The sequence below is a fragment of the Python bivittatus genome, unplaced genomic scaffold (genome assembly GCF_059951505.1).
Source record: "Python bivittatus isolate LINGU-HERP-01145 unplaced genomic scaffold, Pbiv_v1 ctg000070_np1212, whole genome shotgun sequence".
NCBI lineage: Eukaryota > Metazoa > Chordata > Lepidosauria > Squamata > Pythonidae > Python > Python bivittatus.
The window spans coordinates 94,997-112,401 of record NW_028277034.1 but is presented as its reverse complement, the minus strand read 5'-3'; positions in this window follow the sequence as shown (position 1 = coordinate 112,401).

Below are 17,405 nucleotides of genomic sequence, written 5' to 3'. Positions count from 1 at the left end.
CAGGCCAGTGGGGAATGCTGGCCATGACCTCCTGGAGGGAGAAGAGGAAGCAGAGGGCAATAGTGGCCTGGCCAATAGTGTTCCAACAAAATCAGAAGTGGAAAAAGGAAGACAGGGTCTGGGTGGGTATCTCCAGAAAGGGGAGGAAATGGGAAGGCTGGATTAAGGAGGGGAGTGCAAAGCAACTGCAGCACCTGGGCTGGCTGCATTTTGTGTGCTAAGAATGTTGAGGGAGAGGAAGCTCATGGTTTGAATGGAATTGGTGTGTGACAGGAAAAAAGCTTGCCTCACTCTTGTTTCTTTATAGTACTTTATGACTTACTCTTTTGGCTATTTTGATTGAAGTGTCTACAAAGGTATACCTGTAAGACTCAACTGCATATTTAAACCCAGTTCTAAGTAGATATAACTTTTTAAGTATCTGTAACTTTTATGTAGGAAATGTGTAAGAAATGAAATGCAAAGATGATCAATCCTTGGAAGGTATGGATAGGATTCAGCATTGTATGTCTGGACCTTTCGGTGCACATTAATCATACAGTGGGAGGGACAAAATGTTTCCTTTCCCAATAGAAGGATTAGTTTACTGTATAGTAAGCTTTAAACTACTGCTTATAACAAAACTTCAGTTAGACAGGGTTGCTGCTCAGGTAGGATTGTCTACTATAAGTCTTGTGAAGCAGTCCAAGCAAGAAACATACTGGGAAGTACTAGCTCTATCTTTATTGTAAGGTTACATTAACAGAATCTTGCAAGTCTGAACATACATCTCACACACACCCCTGGTCCTCTTTACAGCCCAAAGAAACTAGGGAGGGTCCCTTATGAGGCATTTGTCATGTCCCCATTCCCACTGTGGGCTCAACTGCCTCTTATCTCACCATTGTCTAGGCTTCCTCCTGTCTCCCAAGGTCATTTCCACCAACCATGACACATTCATAGAATCATAGGATAGAAAAGGACCTTGGAGATCTTTTAGTCTAACCCTTTGCCTAGGGCAAGAATCCTCAGACCATCCCAGACCAATGACCTGTCCCACCTTTGCATGAAAACTCCATTGATGGAGCCCCCATGGCTCTAGGAGGCAGGCTGTTCTTCTGCGTAAGAGCTTTCATGGCCAGGAAATTCCTACTTATTTTTTAGTTTGGATGTCCTCTTGAAATTAGTTCTTGTCTTCCCCTTGGGCACTTTTGAGAATAAATCTACACCCTGTTCCTTGTGACAGACCTTCAAGTATTGAAAGACTGCTATCACGTCTCCCCTTAGCCTTCTCTTCTTTAGGCTAAAGAGACCCAGTTTTTTTTACTATTCTTCATATTAGCCTCCAAGGCCATCACCATCTCTTTCACTCTTCTTTGCACGTTTTCCAGTTCTTCAGTGCCCTTTTTGCATTGTGGTGACTAGAACTGGACACAGTGTTCCAGGTGTGGCCTGACCAGTGCAACACAGAGCGGCACTATCACACCCCTTGATCTTGATGCTGTACTGCTATTGATGCAGCCCAGGATTGCATTGGCTGTTGTGGCAGCTGCCGCACACTGCTGGTTCACGCTTCACCTGTGGTCTACCAGTGTACCCAGATCCTTCTCGCAAGTCCTATTGCTGAGCCTCCTGACTCAAACCAATTCATTTCTCTTGAAGCATAAAGCAGTTTTAAGAAACGTCCTATATCTGTCCCCCAGTCGTGCCTTCCCGAAGCAAGCAGTATTGGTAAGAATCCACACAGAGCATCTCAGGTTGTAATGAACTGTAAATTTGATCTTAATCTGAAATGTATCAGGGTAAGAAGCACCAAAGACAGGTAGTATAAATAGAAGCGAATATGTGTAGCTCAGGGTTGAACTGTGGAGTCCTTGCAGTTCTCTGAGCTTATTGTTTTCTTGCAAACATTTTGTTACCTGGCTAGGTAACATCTTCAGTGCTAGTACTGAAGATGTTACCTAGCTGGGTAACGAAACGTTTGCAAGAAAACAACCAAGCTCAGAGAGCCCAAGGACTCCACAGGTAGCATAGAAATGGAAGAGTGCAAATCAGAGTAAAAGAAGATAGTCATAGAGAACTTGACATAAATCCATTTTTTATATAAAATAGTTATAAATAAGATATTCAACAGTTTACTAGCTCTAAAACTACTTCATGTAGCATGTTGCATCCTGTTTCCAACAGCTCACTAGAAATCAAGGAAGCAATTAATGCTAAAATTCACCTGAGTTAACTTAATTAACTGGTTGATGGATTTAATCCCACAAGCCTACCCAGACCAGAAAAATGCTGTTATTTATAAATAATGTTTATGTATATGTCTTAAAGAATTGCACTATTTAGCTATAAAATTAATAAGAATTATTTATTTAAAAATAAATCTTTATATACTATCTTCAGATACTAGTTGCACTGTCTCTCTGGATTCAGATGAAGTTGAATGTCAGTACCTGATTCTGAACTTTTGAATGACCTCTGTAGATGGGGAAGGGACAGGAAACCAAGTTATGGTTCAAGGAACTGGGTGTCTTTCACCTGCAGAAGACCAAACTGGTGGGAGATGTGATAGCAATCTTTGGATACCCTAAAGGGCAGCCATATAAGGGAGGGAACAGGCTTGTTCTCTGCTGCTCCAGAGGGCAGGACCAGAACCAGTGGGGTGAAAATACAGGGAAGTAGATTCAGTTAGATATTAGGAGGAATTTCCTGTCAGCAAAAGCCATCAGCCATTAAGTGGTCTGTTCCCCTTCACTGGAGGTCTTCAAACACAGGCTGCATAGTCATCTGTCTGAAATGCATTAGCAGATCCTGCACTGAGCAGGGCTTGGATTTAATGGCCTTTGAGATCTCTTCCAAATCTGTGATTCTATGAGGTTAAAAAGCACAGAGGACAAGATGAAATTCTGCAACACCTCACTAATCAAATGCCATGCTTGGAAGTGTTTCTGCAGGAAGGAGTACACAGATTCTTACAGTGACAAAACCCGGAGCTCAGGCACTGCAGATGAAGAGATATGAATGACCATAGAAAAAAAGAGCAAGCTTGATTCTCAGGAGCTGATGTCAAATGAAATAGACCCCCTCCCCCTGCTCCTGATTTCGAATGGCTGCCATTCACTTTTCCAGGGAACCAGTGAAGTGCTTCTCTTGGGATCCCTGTTGCAGAGAAAATACAGTTTGTCCTCTGCTTCGGATAGAGAGTGACTCTCACTGAGAGATCACAATATTTTAGATACCCCACAGGGAGCTGCAATGTATATTTCACAACCTTTCAAAATCTCTGTACAGTGGCAGCCTTACTCCCCCTAAACACACCACACATTATGGGAAATGAATGCAAGGCACAAAATTACAGAACTTGCCAAAATGCATATTTGCTAATATTTGCCTGTTACCTTGTTACTTCTCATTTCTTGTCTCCATTATTTCTTAGCCTTACTGCTTAGCCATTCTTCCCAGGTTGTTCAGTTTGAATGGCGGTCACCAAAGGGACCTTTTAGTTGGGGACCCTGTGCCTCCCCTTCAAAGAGTGTTCCAGGACTGACCAAGCAGGGTTGACCATGACACACCAGGCTCTTTTAGGCAACTTGATTAGGAGCACTAGATTAGCAGTATCCTCATGTGACCTGGTGGTTAAGCAATGCATCATGACTGAATTCTCAGTCTCTGTTTTCTGACCCTTAAAAACTGGAGCAACCTAAACTGTCACCTTCATTTTCTTGGAAGACAATCACAGTGCCTTATTGTTGGTTGCACAGTCAGCCAGATGTTTAGACTGGATTGGTATTTTTACCCACCTATCCTACCTTCTTCCCAAGGACCTGGGATAGGCAGATGTTGTCGTTTAATGGTGTTAAAGGTATTGAAGGGTTATTCATTTTTATGCTATGGCAGCTGCAGCCTAGTATCACAGAGGTTGGGAGAACAGGGGCAGAGATGGGAATGAGAAGTAAGGGAGGAGACATGAGATGGGGAAATCGAACAGGGGCCATTCGAACCCCCCAGCAAAATGTTTCCGTTGTGGGGAGCCAGGGCATTTTATGCAGCATTGCCCTAAATTACAGAGGGGAGAGAGAGTCATTCCATTGATGACATTTGGGGATGGTGAATAGGGAAGTCAGGAGCTTCCTAACTAAGGTCCCACCAAGAACCCATGAAAAATGTAAAGGTGGTACCTCATGAGGAAGAATTGGTGCATAATTTAAAACAAAGTTTGATTACTACCCTCGTGTTGGCTTTACCATCCCTAAGCAAGCCCTTCCATCTGTTTGCCATGGTGAACAGAGGAACAGCTTTAAGAGTCTTAGCTCAAAAATGGGGAGGTAAGTGCCAACCGGGGGCTTATTTGTCTAAAGCAGAAAGTTAACTTTTGGAGGAGCATTGGTGGTAAGCACCCCCACCAAGTCAGAACAATTCTAACTCAAAGGGCAGGCAGGTGGCTTACAGATTCAAGGATCCTAAAATATGAGGTGATTTTGGTGACTAATTCCTGCCTCAATCCAGCCACCTTCCTGTGGAGAGGAGAAACAGAGAACCAAGATCTTGAACATGATTGTGTATATGCAATTGTTAATGGGGAAATGGGTTCTCCTAGACGGAAGAGAAATGGTAAATAAACAAATTATGAGAGAATTAATGGCAATGTTACATCAAGGAAGCCAAAGGGTGGGGGGCACAAGCAATGGATGATCTAATGTTTAGGAAATATGGCTGTGTTGGAATATATACTGGGGTTGTCCTCTTCTTTATCTTTTCTCAGAAATAAAGGATTTCTAGCACAAACACCACCCTTAGAATTTGCAGTCCACAATATCCAACCAGGAGACTGGGTCCTGATAAAAAGTTGGAAAGAAGAAAAACTCCAACCACAGTGGGAAGGCCTGTTCCAAGTGCTCCTAACCACTGAGACATTTGTAAGGACAAAAGAAAAAAGGTGGACCTACTACACCAGAGTCAAGGCCCCAGTGGAAGAGCCAAAACCTGAGTGGACAACCCAAACCTTAAGAGGACCCAATGGACCTTAAGTTCCAGAGAAAATAAAGTCATGCTGGAGTATGGTGTCCTGGGGATGGGGTTTTTGTACTATTAGTCATTTTCAGGTTGATTGTGGTTTGCTGTGTGAAACATCAGTTCTTCTGTGGGGAAGAAGGGAAAGAGGAAACAGATCGTGTGGAAACGACCAATGTGTAAGAATGTGTATTTTGTGATTGTAAGTGTATAACTAATTGTTGTGCTCATTGTGTGGATTGTTGTGTGGTACATGTTGAGTGTACCAAGGGGAGTGTGATAATATAGATTTCAGTACCATCATTGGGGAGAAAAATGAGAATTGGGAAAATGTGGAATTATTTGATACTTCCTCTGAGCCTGATGTTGAAACTCAGGGTAAGAAGGGGAATGAAGGGATAAAGTTTACAGTGCGGATATAGGAAACCAGTAACCCCCAGGTAATTCAATTTGATGCTTGCAAAGTACTAGAGTGTACTGGTCTTGAAGGGGGTCTTATTACTCACAGAGGGCTTAGAACCTTAGATAAGATTCTATGTGTTGAGGAAGATAAATTAGGTTGTCCATGGGAAACCAATTCCACATATGCCCCGGGAAGGGGGGACTACCTGCAAAGCTTTATAGAAAACCTGCCAGTCCCTGGTGTGAGAAATATGAGGGTAACCCTGTGATAATATCTATCATGTTAGACCCTGAAAGGTCTACTAAATCTAAGGGGGGATGGAAGTATGGATGCCCTCAAGGTTACACAGCACAACACTAGTGCAAGGTTGTTGTTTCCAGTGATCCAGTAGGAGTAAAAATAATTGAGGTAACTGATCTGCAACAAACTATTGAAATAGAGACAGGGTATGGAGATGCAAATGTCTGGGTAGAAATATACAGTAAAAAGCTTAAACAAGAGCAATTGCTATGCATGTGTCTCTGGTAAACCGGTAGCCCAAGTGGTCCCCTTTCCCTTGGGATGGGAAAAAGAATTTAAGAGGAAAATGCCACCCTCATTCTCTGCAGCGTATGGGAACCATACGGCATGCCTTACCAGGCAGGGTGTAGGATTCACCACAGCTGTAGGAGAATTAGAAACATGGACTGATGTGCTGAATGTAAGTAAAATAATTGGTGAATATGGGAATTACTCTAACCTGAAAATTCCCAGGGCTGATTTATGGTGGTGTTGTGGAGAAGAAATTTAAGATCCACACTTCCTCCATTCTGGACAGGCACCTGTGCAATTGTATAATTGGCTATTCCATTTACCCTGGCATTTGAAAAGAAAACAGTTGCTAGAAAGGAACTTAAAGAAGAGATGCCCTAGCAACATCTTTTGATGACAGAATTTATAGTGACGCTATAGGGGTACCCAGGGGAGTTCCTGATGAGTTCAAGGCTAGGAATCAAATAGCTGCAGGATTTGAATCATTCTTGTTTTGGTGGGTAACCATAAATAAGAATGTGGACTGGATAAACTACATTTATCACAACCAGCAACCGCCCCTGATGGGACAATAACTAAAGCCTAACAGGGGCTAACCACTTAGGCAGCAGGAATAGTCACTGGTATTGGTATTGAAAATTCAGACATTGTCACGAGATTTCCAGAGTGGTCTGGACCAAATAGCACAGAGTCTGGGGGAACTGCAGAACCAACTAGATTCAGTAGCAGCCTTAGTTCTCCAGAACAGGAGAAGATTGGATCTTCTCACAGCTGAGAAAGGAGGTCTATGCCTCTCCCTTGGGGAAGAGTGCTGCTTCTATGTCAACAAATCTGGAGTGGTTCGGCAGGTAGTCAGGGAACTAAAAGAGAAAGCTTCTGAAATAAGACAACGAATCACTGACTCCTGACAGCAGATCTGAGAAAACTGGTACATGTACCCGTGCAGACTTGGACAGGAGTCTTGGATTCCAAAGGAGTGCTCTGAGGAATATTTAATAACTGGAAGCAAGCCCTAATGGTGGGTGCACTTATATTCTTGGGCCTTATATGCCTCCCGTGCCTGATTCCCCTAATTAGGAGTATAGTACAGAGTACTGTAGAAGGAGTGATACAGAAGAAGGGGAGCATGTACCTGGCCATGAGGCCACAGGGCCCCAGAAATGTTTTCCGTCCAACCAGGCTCCCCAGAGACCCTTTTGACCCCTAGGAAGCATCCTAGGCAAATTAAAAGGGAGGAAATGAAGGGTTATGTGTAAACTGAATAACTATTGAATGAAGGATTACATGATTATTAAGAAAAAGGTGTATGTGTAAAATGTTGAGAAAAGGGGCCTCCTGTAAAATGATAGCCAGAAGGTTGAGAAGGGGGCTTTGTGTAAACTGATACCTGCTGAGGAGAGGTCAGGGGGAAAGGAATGTCAGGAATGTTTAGTAGGTGACTGACCAGAAAAGAGAACCAAACCATATAAGGGCATAAGAAAAAACCTCATCTTCATTATAATGTTAATTAGTTCTGCCCTTGTAAGAATACTATAAAAGGCTGTGTCTTTGTCCCCAAGGTGTGCCACCCTGCTCTCTCTTGGTGCATGGTGTGGGCACCCAGACTTTTGCTTGGCCAAATAAAATGCTGCTTAGAGAAGTCCCTGCCTGAAGTCTTTTGTTTTGTGCTGTTGATTGATTTCAAGTTTTCTGGGTAGCCGTGAACCTTTCAGTATCATCGCAGGATGTGAGCTGTTCCAAGTAAAGCTGCCTTTTGCAATTGACTGGTGGTGACTCTGTCAATGCCGATGGTCTTCAAGTGGTGCTCCAGATGTTTTGGGATTGCACCCAAGGCGCCTATTACTATGGGTACTACCTTTGCTTTCTTTTGCCACACTCGTTCTACTTCTATTTGCAGGTCTTTCTATTTGGTGATTTTGTTTCTGTTCTATTCTGCTGTCTCCAGGTATTGTAATGACCACTATATAGACCTTTTTGTCTTTCTTATCAACAATTGTTAAGTCTGGGGTGTTATGTGGTAGGTGCTTGTCTGTTTGAATTCTAAAGTCCCAGAGCACTTTAGCTTCTTCATTTTCGATTACTTTGTTTTGTGGTCCCAACAGTTCTTGCTTGCAGGCAAACGGTATTTCTTGCAGCTATTCCAGTGCACCATTGTTGCTACTTAGTCATGCCGTTGTTTGTAGTCAGTGTGTGCGATCTTCTTGCAGCAGCTAATTCAGCTTCTTTGCAGAGGCGCCATTTGCTGTCTGTTGCTGTCTTCACGATTCTGTCTTGTATGCATTTGTTCTTAAGGCTTGGTCTTGTGCAGCCAGAATTAGCCCCTCTGTCTCTTTCTTCATCTTTCCTGCTCTTAGCCATTGCCAGGCCTTGTTGTTCTCTGCTTTGCCTGCTAGTTTTTTTGTGTACTGGCCAGCAATTTGAAAGTTGTTAGTAAGCAGATAATTGGCCTGTATTTGCCTGGTGCTGCCCCTTTTGTTGAATTCTTCATTATGGTAGGTTTTGCCAGATGTTACCAATCTTCAATTTCACCTCCTTGCAGTATATTGTTAAACTGCTTGGCAATGAGTGGGTGCAGACCAGTCAGATGTTTCATCCAAAAACCATGCAGTTCATCTTCACCTGGTGCTGACCAATTCTTGCTTTTCGTTGTCCTTTTCTCCACCATTTCTGCTGTTATTACAAGCGCTTTCATTTCAGCTTCTTTTTTATTCTTATCCACCTCCTTTATCCAAGCTGCATTCTTGTTGTATTTCTTTGGGTTGCCCCATAGCTGCAACTAGAACTGCACTGTTTCTTCTTTGTCAGGTGTTGATTGGTTCATTGCAGTCTCTCCATTGATGGATTGGTAGAAACATTTCTGATTCAACTCCAATTCAAAATTGGAGATTCTGCCTATATTGTGCAATTTGAGCTTCATATTTGCTGATCTTCTTGGCTATGACTGTTATTTGCTGCTTTATTATTTCCAGTGCTTCTTTGATCTTCCTTGTTTCTAGGTGATATTTCTTGATCAAGTATTCTTTGGTCTTTTTGTTCTTCAGCTTCTTGTCTTTCATCTGATCTAGCTTGTTTGCATCTGATCTTAGCATGTTGATCTTATTTTCTAATCTGATCTTCCATTTTGGTGGTGCACTGTTTAGCTTTTTTTCTTGTTTGTTGATTTCACATCCAAGGTATTCAATTATAACTTGCTGGTTTGTTTCTTGCAGTGAGCTGGTGCTTATATTTGATATTACACTACTGGCATCTTTTAATACTTGTGCTAGCTGTTTCTTTGTAAAAGCTTCAATGCAGGCAACTTTATTCTGTTGTTTTTCTGCTGTTCTAGATGCTCAGATATTATTTGTTTCAATTCCTCTTGTATTTTAGTTAGAAGGTTTTGTTTTTTCTGAGAAGAAGGCAGAGGAGAGGGTGCCTGGTTTGGGAATGAAAATGATTCAATAGCTCTGCTGGCTTCCTCTACTGCTGACTCCCCTGGTTTGCCTCTACAGTCTGAGCTACTTCCGGCAAGGCTTCGGTTTCTTTGCCCTGGGTAGACCTTTGCAGTTCTTCCAATTCTACATCTGTGAATACTTTATTTCATTGAAGGGATCAAAAACTAAATTGGAAATATCTAAATTGGCAATGTTAACTTCATAGCTTTAGAGCATGCGTGGAGTTCTCTATAGCCAAGCTTCAATACTAACAGCACTTAGCGAAATTGCAAGAGGAAGCAACTAACCACAGACGAGCTAACTCAGATAATAGGGAAAACTCCTCCCGAAGAGACTAAGTCTGAGGCCTGATAAGGAGGGAGGACCCAGCACAAGGGTCTGCAGGAACTGACAAGGTATAAGAGTTAGGGGGAACTCCTTTAAATTAATGTAAGCAAACAAGGGTGAGGAATAGAGTTAATGTAAGCAAACAAAGGGCGGGGAATAATGTATTCTGTTTAAGTTTCTTTGACTGGCTGTAAAACTCAATTTCATTATAATGGTAATAAGTTCTGCCTTTTTAAAAATACTATAAAAGGCTGTGGTTTTGTCTCCAAGGGTATGCCACCCAGCTCTCTCTTGGTGCATGGTGTGGGCACCCAGACTTTTGCTTGGCCAAATAAAACACTGCTTAGAGAAGTCCCTGCTTGAAGTCTTTTATTTTGTGCTGCTGATTGATTTCAAGTTTTCTGGGTAGCCGAGAACCTTACATCATTTTATATATCAGCATTGATCTGCTAGCCTCTGTTCTGTTATTTCTGATTCTGGATGTTGTTCTTTTCAGAACTGTTGCATTCTTTTCAGATAGCCTCTTCTCATCTTTGGTTTCAGTCTTCATATACAGTATTTGCAATGGGTAGTCGTGCAGCTGCTGGCCCTGGTTGCTCAGCCAACAGTCCTGAGTCCTGTAGCCAACTTGCCACCAGATGTTCAGGAACTCCAACATTTAGCACAGTCCTTGTTGACTTGGGCAGCGACCGATCTGGTATAAGTTTCTATTGTTTATGGGAGAGACACTCTTCATCTGGCTCCTCTGATCAGACCTGTCCAGTATGGTTGAACCTCTGGCATAGCTCTTGTCCATGAAGCACTCAAGCCCACAACTGTGTCAAGGTAGTGCCTCACTGGGGGATTATTAGTATTAGTATTAGTGTTATTTTGTGGACATGTTCCTACTTGGCACTAGATAGCATATTAAAAAGCAGAGACATCACCTTGCCGACAAAGATCCGCATAGTCAAAGCTATGGTTTTTCCAGTAGTAATGTATGGCTGTGAAAGCTGGACCATAAAGAAGGCTGAGCGCCAAAGAATTGATGCCTTTGAACTGTGGTGCTGGAGAAGACTCTTAAGAGTCCCCTGGACTGCTAGGAGGTCAAACCAGTCAATATTAAAGGAAATCAACCCTGATTGCTCATTGGAAGGATTGATAATGAAGCTCAAGCTCAGATACTTTGGTCACCTAATGCAAAGAGAGGACTCTTTGGAAAAGACCCTGATGCTGGGAAAGATTGAAGGCAAAAGGAGAAGAGGACGGCAGAGGATGAGATGGTTAGATAGCATCACTGAAGCAATGAGCATGAAACTGAGCAAACATGATTCATGTTCTCCCGAGGTAGTAGAATCAGAAAAACATCATGGTTTCAAGAATCTCTCCTTGCCTTAAGAGTGATCCAAGGAAGAAAGTTGGAAAAAACGGCCTATTACCGCATATGCTCAAAAGGCCTATTCACCTTGCACTCCCATTCTTATGTCTCCTTACTCTGATGTCATTGCTTTACTTTGTTATGGACTGAAAAACAGCAATAAGTTGTAGTTCCCCTCCCTCTATTTTTTCCAAAAGGCCTTACGCTTCTAACCCACACGTTATGTGCAAGGGGTTCCGTGTGTCGGTTGGTTTGGTCTTCCTCTCCAGGAAAAGATGAACAAATGTGCCACCTAGCGCCGGTATGATGGCCATTAATTATTAAACTAAGGGCAAGAAGCTCCATCATTTGTTTTAATACCTTTGAAAAATAAAAAGGCAGTAAGGAAGCCGAAATGAGAGAAGACTGGCCAGGAAAATAATCTTATATTTCATTTCCTGCCTGCAGTTTGTCCCTTCAAAATTGTCCCCCCATTTCAAGGCAGGTACTGCACTGTTTCTACTCACCAATCCTTCCAAGGCCATTTGAGGCCAACCTGTGATCATCTTCTTTTCCTCTGACCTGGAAACAACAAAGACACACAGAAATCCTTGGGAGCCAAGCAAGGAGTATGGGACAATGCAGAAAACAAACTTTGCCTCCAGAGCTGCCACAACTTCTGAAGTTATTTTAAAAAACCCTGTCCCAGTTACAAACAGAAAGGAAATACAGTCAATTGCTATCTCACACCCCGCTTTCTCTGCATTTGTGTGTTTGCCAAACTACAAGAGCACTCGCATTGCACAGCTATCAAGCCACCTTTGTTCTGTTCCTCTCTTCATTAAGGGCTCTGGGGCCCTCTTTTCTATACAATAGCTCCTCTGAGTCGTTTCCTTCTGCCTTCCTTCTCCAGGCCTCATGCATGGGGCACCTGCTGCTTGCCTCTCCACTTGGTGGGTTGGAGCCAGCTAGGTGCTAGGTCATGCCCACCTCTATAAAGCATTTCTCCTAATTCAGTCTCCTTTCTGTTATAATTATAAAGTCTGCTTCAAGCTCTGTCAAGATGATATCTACAATCCATCTTCCGTTAAGCTCTCAGAGAAGATTGCTACAGGTGTTTCATTATGTCGTGCCACCACGTATGGGGTTTTATATGACTTCCAAACCTCCCTCTTGGTGGGGGGGATTTTTCTATTTTTACACAGTGTATTTCCTGTGTGTTGTCCTCAGTTACTTTGACTACCAGGAGGCCCCTGGTGAGGTCCGCTTCACTAATCCTTGCTCCGGTTACAGTCCCAATTCTAAGGAACACGTGCTTACACAGAACACTTCAACATCCAACACAGATGGCACCACTTTGTTAACTGAAAATGAAAATTGAGATGAGCTCATTGTGAAAGTAAAATGGAAAGTGAAAAGTCTGGGTTAATGTTAAATATCAAGGGATAAAAGTAATGTCAACTTCCATGCTTAGCAAATTCACAGTTGACAGCAAAGAAATGAAGATTGTAGACTGGTTTTCTTGGGCTGAAGAATAGATCAAGATGGACATTAGGCTGGAGATGGAAAATGGAGATTAATCCTAGAGAGAAAAGTAGTAACAAACTTAGAAAAGATCATGGAGATTAAGGATATTTCTATGACAGCTAAGATGAGAATAATTAAAACAATAGGTTTTCCAATGGTTACATATGTCTGTGTAAGCAAGACTCTGGGAAAGAGTGAAAGAATATAGAAACCTTCGAAGTAAGGATATAAAAATGATTTCAGATAGTTACTAAAAGTACTATAGATTGCAAGAAGGATGATCCTGGATGAAATGAAGACCAACTGCTCCCTCTAGAAAATAACTGAGAAGCAGCAACTCGTGTTCCAGGTTTTCAGTCTTAGAAACAAAAGCTTCCTCATGGGGTGATGCAGGGCTGGTACATGCCCACAAAGAAGCCAAGGCATTTACCTAATGGAACAGTATGAGGGATAGGCAGATGCAGGCTATGGCATCCAGCCTCAGTAGGTACAGGGAGGTCACGAATAGTGCGAGTTTGAATAATTCGATATTCAATTTAGTGCAAATTGTAAATTGATATCAGGTCACCTTTAATGCAACCCAAAATTTAGTTACTGCGAGGCTAGTGCGTATGCAGTTAAGGCTAGTGCATGCATAGTTGTGATTTTAGACACTGCTAATCATGTGTGCAAAATGGAGAAAAGGAAGGTTCTGTCAGAGGAAAACAGTACAAGTTTAAAAAAGAAGAGGCTTCTTCTGCAGGTAGCCTTCACAAGTACTTGTACATTAGAGCGAAAATTTGATGTACAGTGGAACCTCGGTTTACGAACTTAATTCGTTCCGTGACTCTGGTCGCACCCCGAATTGGTTGCAACCTGAAGGAAATTTCCCCATAAGGTTCAATGTAATTACCGTTAATCCGTTCTGGCGTGGAGGACAGGGAGGTGGCTATTGCTTGGAGGGAGAGTCCCCCTCCCTACGACCACGTGTCGGGGCAGAAAATGGCCGCGGACCACGTGTCAGGGGCGGAAAAATGGCCGCGGACCACGTGTCAGGGGCAGAAAAATGGCCGCGGACCACGTGTCAGGGGCGGAAAAATCGCCATGGACCACGTGTCGGGGCGGAAAATGGCCGCAGACCATGTGTCAGGGGCGGAAAAATTGCCGTGGACCATGTCACAGGAGGGAAAATGGCCGTGTATCCTGTTCGTACCCTAAGGCGGAGTTCGCAAACCGAGGTAAATTTTTGCGGCCAGAGCTGGTTGTAACCCGAAAAGTTCGTTAACAGAGGCGTTCGTAACCCGAGGTACCACTGTAATTGAATGACATGAACATGGTCATAGCAACGCTAAAATAGGATGAGATGTTGGAATGCCTGAATCTACAGTAGATTTTTTTTATATTGCTTTCTAGAACTACTGTGTCACTTTGTTAACAATAAATTTAAATTATAAGTATATTCTTTTTACCCTTTACTGTAATATTTCATTAATATACATATAAAAATTCATGTTTAAAATTTTTCATTGCCTATTTCTGTCAAGCTGGAACCAATTACCCTATCTTCCATAGAAATATTACTTTGAACAGTGCAAATTTGAATAATGCGTCCATTTTGTGGGATACATTAAGGGCACAAATAGAGACTTACCTGTACTGATCAGGTAACAGCAGCCCAAACCCTAACGCTCTGCTGCCACCTAGTGGCTCTCATGCAGCCCTGACCTGATTCCAACTGTTTCTGCAGCTTTGCCCTTGAGAGGGCACCTCAGAGCCGCCGTTACTGCCCTTCCTCTCTTGGAAGCCTGGGCACCAGATCAAGTCTGCTCCACAGTTGTAGCCACTACTCTTTCTTTGAATAATGTTGGGGTGGGGGCTAAACATTGGTCTTGGGGTCTGGAAATCCCTGCTTACATTCCTGCTGGAATGTCTTTGGAAGAGCTGTGGATTGTCCATCTAGTTGCCAAGATCTTTGATGCCACCTGACTGACTGACTATACAAAGTAAACCAATAGAATTCAAATGAAACTGCTTTTGTATTAATAAGAATGTTAAAAACCTGACAATTTTACTTAAGACTCACCCACATGGATAACCAGAACTGATTATCAAAGTAAAATTGGTTCATTCATTTACTAACATTTCAGGGCTACTGTACTCCCAGTAGCTCATAAAAGAAACAAAAGGTTAAAAACAATATGCATTATCATGGCACTGAGCAAGATGGTTAGATGCCAACACTGAATATCCTCCAAATGCTTCCTTGCCGAGCCACATTTTTCATCCTTTACAGAAATTCATTAGGGCAGGATGTGAATGTTGAGGGGGCCTTGCTGTGGAGTCCCTGTTGGTGGTGTCAGGTTCAGCCAGCGCAGCACAGCTAGGAACTTGCCCAGCCACGCTTTAGTCAGTTTCACCGCTCGAGCGCTAGCACAGAAAGAGGAAGTGCAAAACCGCAAACTAATGAATGGGCCACCTGGCGCCGCTTCACTAAACTGCAAGCGGATGAGTTGCATTAACGCCGGATGGCCGCAGGCGCTATGGACAAAGGGGAGAGCCGCGGATCGAGGAAGAGCAATCAGTTCCCCGGCTTTGCACAAAGACCCAACGCAGGCAATGACCACGCCAGCGGCTAACAACAATCAAGAACAACAGAACTGGGCTGAACCTGACATTCGAGTAAAAGGGGGGATTACAGTGGGCAATCTGTAATCCGCAACATGTACTATGTAACCTAGCAACGGGGCTAGCGGGGGATTGGGACGACTATAAATTGTGTAGGAAGATGTGCCAAGCCAGTCCTGGCTTTGTCTGTAATTGTTGCTTTACTTGAGTAAACCTCTTTTGTGAACCACATGTGTCACAGGAGTTTCTCTTGACAAACGGGGCATTCCTTACAGGTGGAAGGCTATGGGGCCTCTTTCTTCACTTGGGAGCAGAGGCTCAGAGACTGCAAAATCCTTTTTCTAGCGCCTTCATAAATGTTAAAATACACATGTTTCAAGGATTAAACATTGCTAGATTTACACAGGCAGAATACAATGTCTTTAAAATTGTTGTCTAATATGAATTGTTCAGTTTGTTCTAAATAGTTTTACATCAAAAGGAATCAAATGCAGCGTTTAATTCAATAAATAAACTTTCCTTTCCTTTCCTTTCCTTTCCTTTCCTTTCCTTTCCTTTCCTTTCCTTTCCTTTCCTTTCCTTTCCTTTCCTTTCCTTTCCTTTCCGCCACAAGTACTTTTCAGCCGGATGAGGAATATCAGGCCATGGCCTAAGATGGAAGATCCTGTTCAAAGCCAATTCTATATCTGATTGCTTTCCCTGGAAATGGCCAATTTCTGGGATTGCTATAAATAAATGTTGCCTATATTTCCTGATAATGTTTACAGGCAAACATTTTTTCTTTTCTCAACACACCATTTTATTTTAATTAATTTCAATTATTACTGTAGTTTGGCCAATATGGAAGTAGCTCAGTCTTCCATATAAGTTATGCACAGAGGTTTGGAATGAAACTAATTTTCCCTCGTGGGACTGCATCCCACTCCAGTCAGTCTTGGCTGTAGCTCATCCTTGATGGAGATTGTGGAGTTGGTTGCTGAGTGCTTTGCCAGGTTCCTTTCCACTTGGCCAAGATTGCATTAAGTCCACTTGGGTAAAGTAAAGCAGAAAATCAGTGTTATTCACCTTCCCAGACCATTTGCTCCTTCTCTTTCTAGAGACTTAATTAGTTAACTGGCAGTCTGCTAAGAAGATAAGTTTCTTCATTTTAACAGTGAAGAATGTCAACTAGAGTTTGTTGTTGTTTTAGAAAAAAATGGACCCATCTGGGGGAGGGAAGGAAGGAAGGAAGGAAGGAAGGAAGGAAGGAAGGAAGGAAGGAAGGAAGGAAGGAAGGAAGGAAGGAAGGAAGGAAGGACATACAAATAAGAAAGCAGAGCTTGAGTTTTAAAAATGGAGCTTGTGACTAAGAATCAGTGAAATGGTTTCTGTTCCACGCCAGAACAAAATCAGACAACTGGTTTAGCTGGGACAGTGTCCATGCTGCTTACCTCTCCTTCATTATGTACTGGTAGGTGTAGGTGAGGAGGAAAATCTGCTACAGGTTGTAGGCATAGATGAATCCTTCTTTACAGCATATGGCCAAGGAGATGAGGTGGCCCAAGAATTGCTGACAGGATCTGGGCAGGCTGAACTGTAAAGAGCAGGAATAAATTTAACAGGGAGAGATGCAAAGTTCTCCATCTGGGTGGGCAAAATGTAAGGCACAAGTCTACATGGGGAAAATCTAGCTTGGCAGTAATGTGGAAGGGATCTCCTTGTAACCCACATGGGCCAGCTATGTGATGCCCTTGCTAAAAAGGCAAATGCTATCTTGGAGTGCATTAGCAATAGCACAGAGTTCAGACCACAGGAAGTGATTATTCCACTCTTCCTTCCTCTGTCAGGCTCCATTCAGAGTACTGAGCACCACAGTTCAAGGAGTGACAAACCGGAAAAAGTTAAGTGGAAGGCTATTAAGAGGGTGAAGGGAGGGTCTGTAAACCAAGGTCTATCAGGAACTGTTAAAGAATTTGGATATGTGTGGCATAGAGAAAAGATGATTGAGAGGAGATAAAACAGGAGTCTTCAAATATAAAATAAGTGGGTTAAAAATCACAAGGGAGGAGGTTTAAGCTAGACAACTTCCTGACTGTATGAATTGTCAAGCTGCCGCATGAAGTGGTGAATTCTCCTTTGCTGGGATCTTTGAATGGATGGCCACCTTCCAGAGATGCTCTAGTGGATCTTGCACTGAGCAGGGGGTGGACTAGATGATGTCTGTGGGCCCTTCCAACTCTGGGTTTCAGTGATTCTGTGGCTTAATGGTCATGAA